The sequence below is a fragment of the Tenrec ecaudatus genome, chromosome 16, assembly GCF_050624435.1.
Source record: "Tenrec ecaudatus isolate mTenEca1 chromosome 16, mTenEca1.hap1, whole genome shotgun sequence".
Lineage (NCBI taxonomy): Eukaryota > Metazoa > Chordata > Mammalia > Afrosoricida > Tenrecidae > Tenrec > Tenrec ecaudatus.
The window spans coordinates 93,858,178-93,872,447 of record NC_134545.1 but is presented as its reverse complement, the minus strand read 5'-3'; positions in this window follow the sequence as shown (position 1 = coordinate 93,872,447).

Here is a 14,270-nt window from a genome sequence, read left to right as displayed (position 1 = left end):
TCATTACCCGGTTTCCTTCATCTGTTTGTTTGTTTTTAGGTTTTTATTTTATATATCTTGCTCCTCTGCCCTGAAATCTTTTCATTTAATCCACCAGGTAGTGACTGACAATGGCTAAAATAGTGACGATTTGTATAATTCAAAGTGCTCCTTCTACCCTACCCCCCAAATTAAATGCATTTCTTTGTATCTCCCCAAAGTACTGACACAGTCTCTTCTGTAAAGACACTCAATAGATTTTTAAATGAATGAATATACGAATTAATGAATGAATAGCTCCCATAATATCCTGAAACTGATTACAAAGTGTTTTTGTTTGTTTTTAATTTGCATTGTCCAAAACAACTGACTCCATTCTCCAACCCCTTTTCTGAACACAGCCATGATCTAAAAGAAACAATCTCCTTTCTGTAAAGCTCTGTAGGCATGCCTGATTTGTATTCTCCCATTAAATTGTAGCCACAAATCTCCACATGAACTCCCGGTAGATCAAGCAGCAGTAGAGACATTCTCTGCCAAGAAAACACAAGCTTTCAGTGTCAAAATTCTGGATTGTAGTTCTCAATGTGACATCATCAACTGGCTATGTGACCTTGAACAAGTTATTTGACAGGCTTGGTTTAGCCTTCACCATTTAGCCTTCTTTTAAATGGCCAGTGGCTTGTAAGACCTGCTGTCCCTATTTTATAGGGTTGATGTGAAGTTCAAATGAGATGATAAAGGTAACAGAGCTTTGAACTTTTCAAAGCACTATGTAAATCTAAGGCAGATGTATTTTAAATCAATAATCTACTCAAAGGACTTTTACCCCAAACAACCTGTTTTACAACTTATTATTTCTGAAAGCAAACAGATCTTTACCATTCTCTCAGCTGCCTCTTTCTTTCTCTCACACTGACAACTTTACACATACACATACACATACACATACACATACACACACACACACGATACTCTCAACAACTTCTTTTTTTCTTATCAATTTAATAACTTGGAAACGCTGAGGATTCTCTCTAGTTCCAGGAAACATGCATTACAAGTGAAGATGAAGCGTCAGGAATTTATAGAGATTCCCCTCCCTACCATTACCACTGAAAAGAAACACACCCAGACTTTTTTTTAACCCTTTTGAAGCTTTCCAACAGTTAAAAAAAGTTATGAAGCACAACAGCCATTTCATATTATGTAATGCCTTGGATTTAATCAGTGGGGCTAGATAGCAATCTAGCTACATATATGGCCATGCTACATATATTTTGATAGTCTTTTATGCCAAGTCTGGGAAATATGGACATGGAACTACTGCTAATGAGTTCTCCATACCCCAAGGAGCCATAATCAGGGCAATACTCAAGGATTCATCAACATATTTTCCTAGCACTCTGTGACCTACAAGATTTATTTTAAAGGAATTATCTCAGCGAAATACCTAACAGATCCTCACACAACTACTGAAGTAAATTCACTGGTACATGTCTGTAACTTTAATGAAACACCACTTCTCCTTTTCTCTTTCTACTTTTGAAAGATGCTTAAACTCATTTATTAATTTTCCACTTGGTGACTCCGAAAACCAATATGACTCCATACATAGCCAAGTGCTGCAAATGAAAGGCACCCCCAGACACCCTCAATTGGGGTGTCATCAGTTTCTGTGTAGATAGGCTGTAAAACAAATGCAAAGGAGGCAATTGCTAGGTGAAACCTGCAACACATCAACTGGATGTGCATCTTTTCATCATCACAGGATGACGCCTTAAGATTCCAGCTGCTAATCTTTAATATCCATGTCTTAATTGTATGATTTTAAAACCAGGTGCTTTGATATCACAGCAGTATATCTCGAATGTGATCAGGAAGCACCTGCAGCAGAATCTGCCAAAATGCTGATTCTGACTCTGTGACAGCTAACAACAGCCCTGCCCACCTTCACTGAAGGAAACACCTTTACCACCTCAAAGTATTAGCACAGTCTCACTTCCATGTGAAAAATGGGGCGGGGAAAATAGATTGTGGGTGCTTTAAACAGCCCAAAAGCAGAGAACTACTAGTCTAGAGAAGGAGCCCTGCTGGCATAGTGGGTTACAGGTTGGGCTGCTAACTGCAACCTCAGCTGTTTGAAACTACCAGCCATTCCACCAGAGAAAGATGAGGTGTTCTAGTCCCATAGAGATTTGCGATGTCTCTCTGGATCCAGGCTTCTTGCAGATTTCACTCCCCGTGTTGACTGGAACTGCAATCACCTGTCCCTCAGTTCCTTGCCATGTGGACCTCTCCATAGGGCAGATCACAGCATAGCCACTGGCTTCATCCCAGCGATCAAGCAGGAGACAAAACGCCAGACTGAAGCAAGAGTCTTTTTGTAACCGAATGTTGACAGTGACATCCCATCACCGTTTCCAGATTCTATTGGTTAAAAGCAAGGCAGCAGTCCAGGCCACACCCAAAGGGACTAGGTGGCACAATCGCAATCAGGCCAGGGCCAGGGCTCATGGGAACCCAGCTTAGAAGCCATCTACCACACAGGTGAAGTGAATTTATTGGCAAAAAGTATGCATATCATTTTATTCAGTGGATAGAAGTAAGTTATAATATACAAATTGGTATAGTATGTTCTCAGTTTTGTAAAATTAAAATAGAAATATACACACACATATATATATTCATTAAGCAAGCTATACAGGTTCCATGGATGAGGGGACAAGAGATGAATTTTTTCATATTCTGTTTCCTAACCTGTATTATCTCTTTTTCCCACAAAATGAACGTGTATTGCTTATAATTTTTAAGAGAGTAAAAGTTATAAAATCTTTAAAAATTGTCACTGAATTATACATATAGAAACTGTTAGATTAGCTTGTTTTGCTTTGTATATCCTCAATCATCCAGAAGTTAAATAATATAAATTATTTTTTAATCATTTTTAGGAGCTCATATAACTCTTATCACAATCCATACATACATCAATTGTGTAAAGCACATTTGTACATTCATTGCCCTCATCACTCTCAAACATTTGCTCTCCACCTAAGCCCCTAACATAAATTCCTCATTTTCCCGGGTACCCTCTCCCTCATGAACGCTTGATAATTTATAAATTATTATTTTGTCATATCTTACACTGTCCAATGTCTCCCTTCACCCACTTTTCTGTTGTCCATCTCCCAGGGAGGAGGTTATATGTAGATCCTTGAAATTGGTTCCCCCTCTCTACCCCACCCTCCCGATATCGTCACTCTCACCACGGATCCTGAAGGAATCATCTGCCCTGGATTCCCTGTGTTTAAACTTAAACACACGCACACACACGCACACACACACACACACACACACACACACAGATTTACAGCTTCAGAGACCCACAGGGTCACTACGTTTGTGTGTTGGAATCTATTTGGCGGCTGTGTGTTTGTTCTTTGGATCCTTGAGAATGGGTAAATCTGCACACAACTTCTTCAAAGTGTTGAAAAGCCAGGATGTGACTTTGAAGACTAAGGCATGACTAACCCACGCCATGCTATTTCCAGTTGCCTCACAGGCTCATGAAAGTTGGACATTGCGTGAGGAAGACCAGAGACAAACGGATGCATTTGAACTATGGCATCGGGGAAGAATATTGAAAGCAGCACGAACTGCCAAAAGAACAAAGGTCTGTCCTAGAAGAAGTACAACAGAATGTTCCTTTGAGGCCAGGAAGGTGAAACGTGGTGTCACATCTTTGGGACTTGTTCTTAGGAGAGACCAGTCCCTGGAGAAGGGCAGCATGCTTGGTGAGAGGAAGGCCTTTGAAAGGATGGATTGACCCAACCCTCGAACAATTGTCAGGATGGTGCAAACACGGGTGGTGCTTTGTTCTGTTGCACACACGCTTGCTTTGAGTCAGAATCCATGGCACCTAACAACAACAACAACAGAGTATGAGTTGGCACGGTGTCTGCAACACTATGCACAAGATTAACAACCATTATAAGGACCCAGCAGTATTTTGTTCTGAATTACCATGACTCAGAAACGACTTGAAGGCACCTAACCTTTGGATCAACGGGTTGCTGGAACTTACCGTTTACTTTAATCACAGGGCATGGTGGTGCTAATGGTGTCCACTTGGCCTTTCTTACCATGAGAGTTCTTATTCCATATTTCAGGGATCCAATGCGGGGGTTCTGCCAGTTACTATGTATGACTATGCCAGTGACACATCCCGGAACTGGGGAAATAACCACAGGATGGATTTGGGGGCCCATTGGACCCACAGTGAGGCGTACCTGAGCTAAAACTCCATTGATAACTTGACCTCCATAAGCCCCCACTCTGACTAGTGGGACTTTGAAGCACTGTAAGTTGGTGTGGCACCAGTCACTATTACTCCTAGTGATCCACTTGCAGCATTTTTGCCTTTGGTTGACTATTTTCCCAGGCAATGGCAGTTCTAAAAATCCTAGAGAGCACTGAAAGAACCCTGCTGGTGCAGTGGGTACGTGCTTAATGGCTATGGGGCAGACCTATTCCACCTCGGAGAGTCAGCAACGAGATGGGCCAGAAACATGATGACGAAATGTGCAGATGGGAGGGATTTAGATCGGCATGAACCCTAGCTCCATCTTTCCCATTGTGTAAACAGAAAAGGTACTTGATGTCTCTGAGTCCTTGAAGCCCTATGTATAAAATAATATTATTGTAGTGGTAGTATTATGAGGAAAACCAAAGGAGACCTGATGGCATAACCATGGGAGAAATATGTTCCATGGGAGAAATATGAAGCTTTCCACACCTGTAAAGATCTAGTCTTCAAACTAGCTGAAATGTGGGTGAAGGGAGACAAGGGACAGTGTAAGACATGCAATAACAATAATAATAGTATATGATTGATCAAGGATTCACAGAATGGGAAGGTGTGGGAGGGAGGGGGGAAAGCTGATTCAAAGGACTCAAGTAGAAAGAAAATATCTTGGAAATGCTGATGGCAACATACGTACAAGTGTGCTTAATACAATTGAACGATGGATTGTTATAAGATTTGCAAGAGCCCCCCAGTAAAATGATTAGTAATAATAGAAAAGATTTAGTCTTAGAAACCACCGGGGTCATTTTACTCTGCCCTATGTGATCGCTTTGAGTCGGAACTGACTCTGTGGCAGTGAGTCTGAAGAATAAACAATTTAACTTATGAACAGGTGTTAATGCCTTGCACATAATGGAACTTAAGTGTCTGGTCATTCAGTCCAGCCTTATTTCCAAAGCAACGTATTTTCTAGGTGCTCTGTCCCCATCCCAGTGTTCTGAGTATGATTGGTTGAGAAACATGAACTTAGTTTAATGAAAAACTAATATTTTCTTTTCTCATACCTGTGCCAGATACTTTACCTGCATTGTTTTACTTTGTACCCATATTAATCTTTAAAGGTAGATATTGTTATTTTTATCTTACAGATAAAGAATGGAAGCTTAGAAGGATAAGTTACTCGTCTAGGATCCCAAAGCAAAGGATTAGCAGAGCTGGATCCAAACCTCAGCTTTTAGGCTCCACACCCAGACTATTTAAAGCTCTGTATGTTCTGTATGTTATCTAAGTGCTTAGCTCCCAACAGAAAAACTAGTCTCTTGGGAAGAATAAGCAACTGCAAAAGTGGAGTTTATGAACATGCCAGAAGTACTGACAAATGATTGCCATCATTTCCCTATCCTTCAAAAGCCTTTACTCATTGCCTAAGACATAGTGTAGTACATGGTAGGTGCTCGAAAATATCTGCTGAGAAAATGGAAGGCAGCACATTATTTAAAGCAACTAATAGAGGGTTATAGAAGCTTGCTACAGTGATGAGGAGCTTGTAGGGACATATTCAAACCAACGATTTTACATAAAATTTTCAGGTCAATTTTAAGTGATTTTCCAGATCAGCTTACATGCTGACATAATGCAAGTTATTGAATCTTAGAGCTACAGATCATCTGCATCATTTAAAATAAATAGATTTTAAGCACTTACTATGAACAATGCATGAGTGTCATTGAGAGGTTGACAAAAAACTTTCAGACGTAGCTCAGGCTCCAAACATCTAGCTGGAAAACCAAATACAAATGCATGAAACAGCTAGATTTCAGAGCACCGTATGTGTGATCGCAATATAAAGCACGTAGCCAATGGTAAACTTAACAAATGACTTCCATTATATCAATAACACTGCTTTCTATTTTATGTATTGTTCAGACATGCCAGGGGGTACCAAAAAGAAACTAGGTTTTTTTTTCAGAGCTATATTTAAAATGTTTTATAAAATAATCTAATCACCTTCAAAGTAATGGAGACATTACACTTAATACATTTGCCAAATCTATGATTCCATTCTGAAATATTTTTCAAATTCATCTCTTTGGATGGCTGACAGCACCTCCCTCGTTTTTTTCTTCACCTCTTCTACCGTTGTCAAATTGCTGCCCTTTCATGTTTTCAGTCCCTTTTCATTTGGGGAAACAAAAAGAAGTTGCACAGAGCAAGCTCAGGTGAGTAAGGTGTGTGGGGCAAGAGAGCCATGCTGGGGTTTTTTTTGGCTCAAAACTGACACACTGAGATAGATGTGTGAGCAGGTACATTGTCATGGCGGCAAAACCAGTCTCCCATCTGCCACAAATCGGGCATTTTTTTGTTGCACACCGTTATGCAATCTTTTCAGAACCTCTAAATAGAAAGTTTGATTAACAGTCTGACCTGGTGGAACAAACTCCAAATGCACTTATAAGTCAATATTTTCATCCATTCAGGAAGTTGATGGAGGTCTAGACTGGGGTTTGTCATCAATTGACATTTCACCTTTTTTGAAACGAGAAAATACACTTGAATTTGTCCTCTATGCTGTCCTTGTAAGCTGTATTCAACAACAAAGCCGTTTCTGTGGCATTTTTCCCGACCAGGAAATAAAATTTCACAGCCACATGCTGTTCTCTTAAATAAGCCATCACAAAAATCGAGGTTTGAGTGAAACTGCTTTAACAAAAAATTTTACTGCAGCCAGAGAGAAACTTCCCAGGTGACGCCAATGGGTACACTAACTCAGGGTGAGCTGCTGGATGCTCGCCTACTGGGAAAAACTGAGTACTACAAAAGCTTCGCCTAGCAGAGCTTTTTTTTTTTCCAGTTTTGGGGGGCATACCCCTCATAATTACAATTTATTAATAAGTAGAAGTAATAATTATTATTACTAACCACCAACCATCTGCCATCAAGTTGATTCTGACTCATGAAGACCCATATAACTACCATTTTATGAGTTATGTACCAAGGACTATGCTTGGTGATGATACATGTACTATTTAATCACCATATCAATTCTGCTGAGACAGTATTATTAATTCTATTTTTCAGAGAGGGAAGCTGAGGTGCAGGAAGGCTAAGTTTAAATTTAAGGCACGTATTTAGCAAATATACATGGGGCAGGTGGGGTAATACATTTAAAGAGCCCACAAGGAGTTCAAGGAAGAGAGAGATCACTTCCTTCTGGGGAGAACAGCATCAGTGTCTCTGAGTAAGCAGTGTAATTGTGATGGGGGAAAGGTGAAAGAGAAGGGTTTTTGGTGGTGAAGGTGTCAAAAACAAGGATCTGTGTATATGAACTTCCTGAGCACAGACCCCCAGCATTTTGCTCAGGGCCATGCTTCATAAGATAGCAAAAATTGGGGGAAACCCTTCAAGAGCTGGATTGGCCCAATAGTTGCAACAATGAGCTCCGGCATTATCAACAGATGTGAGGGTGGAGCAATGGTCTGTTCTGTCAAACATGAGGTCACCTTAAGTCGAAAGCAACTTGTTAGCAGCTAGCAACAACAATGGCATTCTCAAACACAATGACGAATGTTCACTCCAGGTCTCGTCACTGAATGGAGGCAGCAAAGTATGAAATTTGTTGGTAGAATACAATCAAGCCTGCTTGCAAATGGAAACATTTTTAGGGCAAAAATATAATTTATCATATATACTCGTGTAGAAGCCAAGTTTTTTCAGCACATTTTAATGCAGTGTTTGTGGTAAAATTAGGTGCCTCGGCTGATATTTGGGTCAGCTTATACTCGAGTATGTATGGTATGTAGTCCCATAAGAGAGTCATTCTCTACTCATACACTTTTCATTCAACGAGGCACAACCATTTATTGAATCTGAGTCCTGGGGATGCAATGGTTACAAGTTGGAATGTGGGTTTGCATGGTTGACAGTTTGAAACCACCAGCAGCTCCATGGGAGAAAGGACTTCCTACTCCCGTCAACAGTTATAGTCTCAAAAACCCTGGGGGGTGGGGGGTCACTATGAGTCAGCATCAACTCAGTGGCAGTGAGTTTGAGTTTTTTCCTATCTACCAACCACAGTTCTGGGTGTTAGGGATAGAAAAGTGAATACAATAGACAAAAGTCCATACACTCAGAAAATATAGATGTCAATGTGTAAGCTAATCAACAAGGTTATTTCAAGAGGCTAAGTTCAATGAAGAAAATAAAGCAGCCTCTTGACTGAGACTAGGCAAACTTGAAAATTTGTATGATTGGGAAAGTGAGCGTTTGTTTGGTCGTGTTAAGCTTGAGATTAATTATATATAATAGTTATCCCATGCTATAATTATCTTGTTAATTTATTTTTCTACTTAGTCATTGTTAATTTCCTCACCAAAGAATTTTCAACAGAACAAGAACCTTCTCAACCTATTCATAGTTATATTCCTAGAGCTAGAACACTGACTGGCACTGGTTCAATAAACACTGGGGTTTGTGGCTTCAGGTTCAGTTGTTCTCAGGTGGAAGTCCACCTTTCTATCACCTGGGCAATGTGTTAACATTCAGACTCAAACCCTACTCTAGTCCCCCTGTTGTTAGAAGTCTGAGGTTGCTGCCGTGGGTCTTCGGGAGCTGCCTAGTTAACCAGCCCTGCAGATCGGCCTACTATGGATTCCACTGCAACACGAGGAAAAGAAAAACCCACACAACTGGGCCAATAGGCAGCATCATGCTAAATGGGGAAATATCAGAGCTATCAAGAATTTCATTTTACTTGGATCTAGAATCAATGCCCGCAGCTTAAAAAAAAAAAGTCAAATAGCCTATTGATTTGGGCAAATATACTCCAAAAGACTTCATTCAAGTATTTAAAAGCAAAGGTATCACTTTGAGACCTAAGGTGCACCTGACCCAAGACATGGCGTTTTCAATGGTCGCATGTTCATGCAAAGCTGGACAATGAATAACCAAGGCTGAAGACGAATTGATGCCTCTGAAATATAGTGGTGGTGAAGAATGTTGTTGAATAAACTGTGGACTTCCAGAAGAGTGGACTCATCTGTCCTGGATGAAATACAGTGAGAATGTTTCTTAGAAGTGAGCATGGCAAGAATTTGCCTCACGTACTTTGGCCATGTTACCAGGAGAAAGATGTCCCTGGAGAAAGACCTCTTGCTTGGTAAAGAACAGGGCCAATGAAAAGAGGAAGACCCTCTAGGAAATGGACTGACACCATGTTGTAACCACGGACAGATTCAAGCATGACAATAGTTGTGAGGAGGATGCAGGGCCCAGTCGTGTTTTGTTCTGCTGCACTTTTGGGTTGTGATGAGTCAGAATGGACTCACAGACACCTTAGCAGCAAAGACTAGCAGCAGCAGCAGATGGGCAGTGGAATATAATTGGAGAACTAGGGTTTTGGATAGATCCATATTCATTCAACTATTTACCTTAGAAATCACACTTTAGTGTCATTCCAAAAAAAACCCAAAAATCTAAGTATGACTTTAAGGACTGTAACATACAGTGGTTTTCTATAATACAATGAAATCATAAATCCTGGAGCCCTTCCTATCTTCTTTGGCTGACATACTGCCTTTGGCGACCAGGAACAGGTCTCAGAAGAGTCCTTCATAAGAAAAAGACGGCTGCCTGTGACCTGTGATTTCCAGGACAGCAGGACAGTCCACCTCTTTTACCACATTTTCAAGCTCTCCCAGGCTTATTTTCAGGTGTGCAAAGTTCCTTTATGGGTTCATTAGAATAAATGCCTATTGTTTCTGTTTCGTTTTCTGTTAACAGTGCCCCAATTGCCTCCTCTTGTCACCCAAGCTGCTGCCTTGATCCCTCATCTTTCCCTAACTAAAGGGTTGACTGATGACCCAGGCTAGACCAAGCAGAAGTTCTTCTCCCAGCATGTGAATCTTTAGTGGATTGAAGAAGATCAGAGTTCCTCTCAAGGGAAGTCCCTTAGGGAATAAGATTTGATACTGCTGCAAGGATCTCCCAAGACTGACTTCGCATCTGTCCTTTCAAGACTGGATTTGTTAGCTTTTCACTCCATTCTGTGAGTGGAGAACCTTATTCTTCTAAAATCAGCAGAGTGGTCTCAGGTGCTTGGAGTATTACCTATGACCCAGTAAAAAGGCCTCCTAATCTACCATTAGAGGTAAACTTTCAAAATAAATGTTACCTGGGAGCACTAACACATTGACCTAAATTTTCACTCAAGTGTAAATGTCTGATAGCAGGGCCTGAATGGCACAATTCATCAGGCAGAAGGCAGAAGGCAGTAGAAGGGGGCCCATAGTCTAGCATCAACCCCATCCTTGAGGCGGGAAAAGAAAAGATGGGCATGACAAGGTTTGCCCTGTGCTGACACATGAGATAGACATCTTGCTGGAAATTCTCCACACTTTTATTTCATAGTGTCTACTCAACCTTCCCAGCTACGGAATTTCTCTCCTCGGCATAAACGTTCAGGGTAAGCCTCTGCAAAGGAGGGTGTAATTACTAGGACACGTAAGCCTAGACATCAGCTCATGAACATGAGGGCTCCTAACATTAAATTTAGTTCTCATTTCCTTTTATGGCCCCTAGGGAGGGAGGAAAAAGAAAAAGAACATCCTGTCCTTTTAGTCATTTGGGTTAAATGCTAGTTGATCTCATCCCACCCCACCCCCCAAATTAAAAAAAAAGACCCAATAATACAAAAAAAGACACAGAAATAAATGACTTACTTAGCTCCTATCGACCACTCCTGTGAACAACACTCTCTGGACAAGTGTCTCACACCCTCCCTGCTAGTGGTTACTGAAATTAAGTAACAACAGATACAAGGAAGGTGTAGAACAAAGCCTACAGCATTTGGAGTGTGAACCCCACCCCTGGAGAGATAACAAGCAGGCACTTTATAGCTTCACAGCGACAATAAAAATGAAATCTAATCACTTACAGATTAGATGCAGTATAAATGCAGCTCACATGTAAAAACCAGACTCCCAAACTTCAAACTCACTACCATCAAGTCAACTCTGAATCATAGCCACCCTATACCAGTATCGTTCATTAAAAAATAGATGTGTGTGTGTGTGTGTGTGTGTGTGTGTGTGTTAGTGGTTGCTATTTGTGAAAACAAAACCTAACAGTAATCAGGAGACAATAGATTCTCTAAGGCCGGCTGTTTTCATTTCAAACTGAGGAGAGAAATCACTCTTCTTATCATCAAAATGTAAGTCGTATTACTAATGCTTGCCGAGCATACTTTGTGCCAGGAACTGTTTTAAGTGCTCATTTAATCCCCACAACAAGCCCATGGGGCGTTACCCTGTTAGTCCTGGTTACAAAAGAGGGAATGGAGCCATGGAGAAGTCTGATAATTAGCTGGAGATCAGAGAGCTGGTAAATGGTTCCGGTTTGATCCAAACAATACAATGGCTCCAGGTTCTAGCCTTTCTCAACCCTTCTCTTAACCATCTCCCAATGCTGCTCAGCCACTTAGTGAAACTGCACCTTATCCTCTTGTCTTTCCTCCTATTTGCATTTATGACCCTTTTAACAGCCCCATTCCACGCCCCTAGCCCAGTCTGGATGTTTAAAGCTCCCTTTAGAAAACTACCTGCACCAGGTAATCCGCATCGACAGGTTTTCCAGAGACCAAATCACTTGGATGTTAATTGTTAACATGAGCCCAACTGCCTTTACAAAAGCCTGTTTACCCAGATTTTACAGGAAGTGGCAAGAAGTAGGGAACTAGTTTAAGTCACATCCCCAAAGTCACAGGCAAGGCCTTCAGTTTTCAAATTCACTTGAAGGATTTATACTTTGCTGCCGTGGTTTTGGGATGGGTGGCAAGCTTTCTCAGAAAGATGTATTCTTTTCCTGATAGGTGCTCTCACCGTCTTCCTCCCACCCCCTTTTCTTGCCAGGCACATAGCGACAGCCTGGGAATTGCATCTGGGAGTAAGCAGGTATAAAGGGAGGGTGGGGCTTGCATCAAATATCCCATTCTCAAAAATCCAGGGCCTCTGCAAAGAGTGTGGATTTCCTGAGCCCATCACCCTCAAACCTGGCTCTGATTCAGCAGGCTTCGTCCCACAAGGTGGTGGTTTTTTGAAGGTGCTTCATAGCCTGTTTTGCTTCTCTGTAAAATGGAGTGATGGAGTTGATCTAATCTTGACTACTGTTAAGAAAAGTGTCAGCATTTTCGAAAGATACATCCCTGGCTTGGCTTCAACCCAAACCAAAACCCACTGTCATCGAGTTGATTCCGACTCAGAGTCGCTCTATATAGGTTTTCCAAGGCGATGACTCTTGGTGGAAGCAGATGACCTCATCTTCTCCCTCCAAGTGGCTGGTAGGTTCAAATCACCGAACTCATGGTTAGCAATTCAATACGATTCACTAACCCTAGAGGCCACTGGGGCTGCTGGTTTGGTTTAGCTTTTGCAATTCTGGAAGCGTACCAGTTTCCTTCCATTCCTTGTGCCATTTGCTTTCTTGATATACAGCATTAAGAATGTCACCACTGGATTAGAAACCCAATGGAAGAAAAAAATGGATACAGATCAGCGGTTCTCAACCTGTGGGTCGCGACCCTTTTGGAGGATCAAATGACCCTTTCACAGGGGTCGCCTAAGACCATCAGAAAACACTTATTTCCTATGGCTTTAGGAATCGAGACAGCACTCCTCTATCCGTCTCTAGGTGGGTCCGCCCACATGCAGATATGCCCACTTACGAGTACCCAGCGTGAAGTGAAGACTATTGTTACCCATGCTACACCATGCTTCAAGACAAATGTAATTAGAAACATTTTGCAGTATATAATTACATATTGGTTTTGTGATTAATCACCGTTTTATGTTCAATTTTTAACAATGAAAATACATCCTGCATATCAGATGTTTACATTATGATTCATAACAGTAGAAAAATTATAGTTATGAAGTAGCAATGAAAATAATCTCCACAGGGAAAGTGGGACCAGACTTCAACCCAGTGTCGCAAGGTGTGAATGCAATATCCCGGCGTGGAGGAGGGAACCGGTGGAGAGGTCTGGGAGGCTGGCCCCAGCACCATAAATTAAGTGGATTCCTGCCCCTCCCCCGAAAAGAATTTTTTCCAAAGGACGACATTGACTCTGCAGCTCTGGGAGATGGACATATTTGATCAGAGCACACGGGAGCAGATGAAGGGGCAGGAGGAGAGAATGGAGCACAGCCTGGCCCACCAGGCCGTGATGATGATGTTCCTGAGTAGAGCAGCCAGTCCACAGAGAGAACAACATGGCTGGCCCCACTATGAGACATGATGCCCCTCAGTGACTAAGGGCGATACAGGGGACAGCACCGGAGACACAGTGTGGGAATTGCACCTGACCTGATCCCACCACACCGAGGCAAATCACTGGGGGAGTGCAGCGGAACAGCAAGGGAATGGAGTGGCAAGGTCCCCAGGGAATGCTGAAAGTGGACTTCGGGGCCAGGGCGTGGTGCCCCAACAGACTGGACTGGAAAACGCTCCTAAGGGCCAGCAAACGATCCCTGAACTAACTACAAGCTTTTCTCTTGTGAACTGTTTTATTCTGTTCTTTGTCAGTGGTTTGTTTTTGTTGTTTTGTTGTCTGGTTGTATACTGTTGCTTTGTTTTCCTCTGTCTAGTTTTCGTGCATGTTAGTGACTCCACAGGTCTGTCTGAATAGGACAGACTGGATGAACTATCTGGAGGAAAAACAACGGGACCGACAGTTCTGGGGGGACTTGGGGTGGGGGGGTAGGGGGGGTAAGGAAGTGGTGTTAACAAACCCAGGGACAAGGGAAAAACATGGGACCCCAAATGGTAGAGAAGTGGGAGTGGCAGGCCTGGTGGGAAATGATCAAGGGTAAGGTTGCTTAGAGAAGAGGTATACTCTAGCCCAGGTGGCGATGAAGCATGGTAGTAGGGCAGGAGGAAAGTCAAGGGAGATGGAGGAAAGAGCTAGGAGTCAAAGGGCATTCATGGAGGTCTAGAC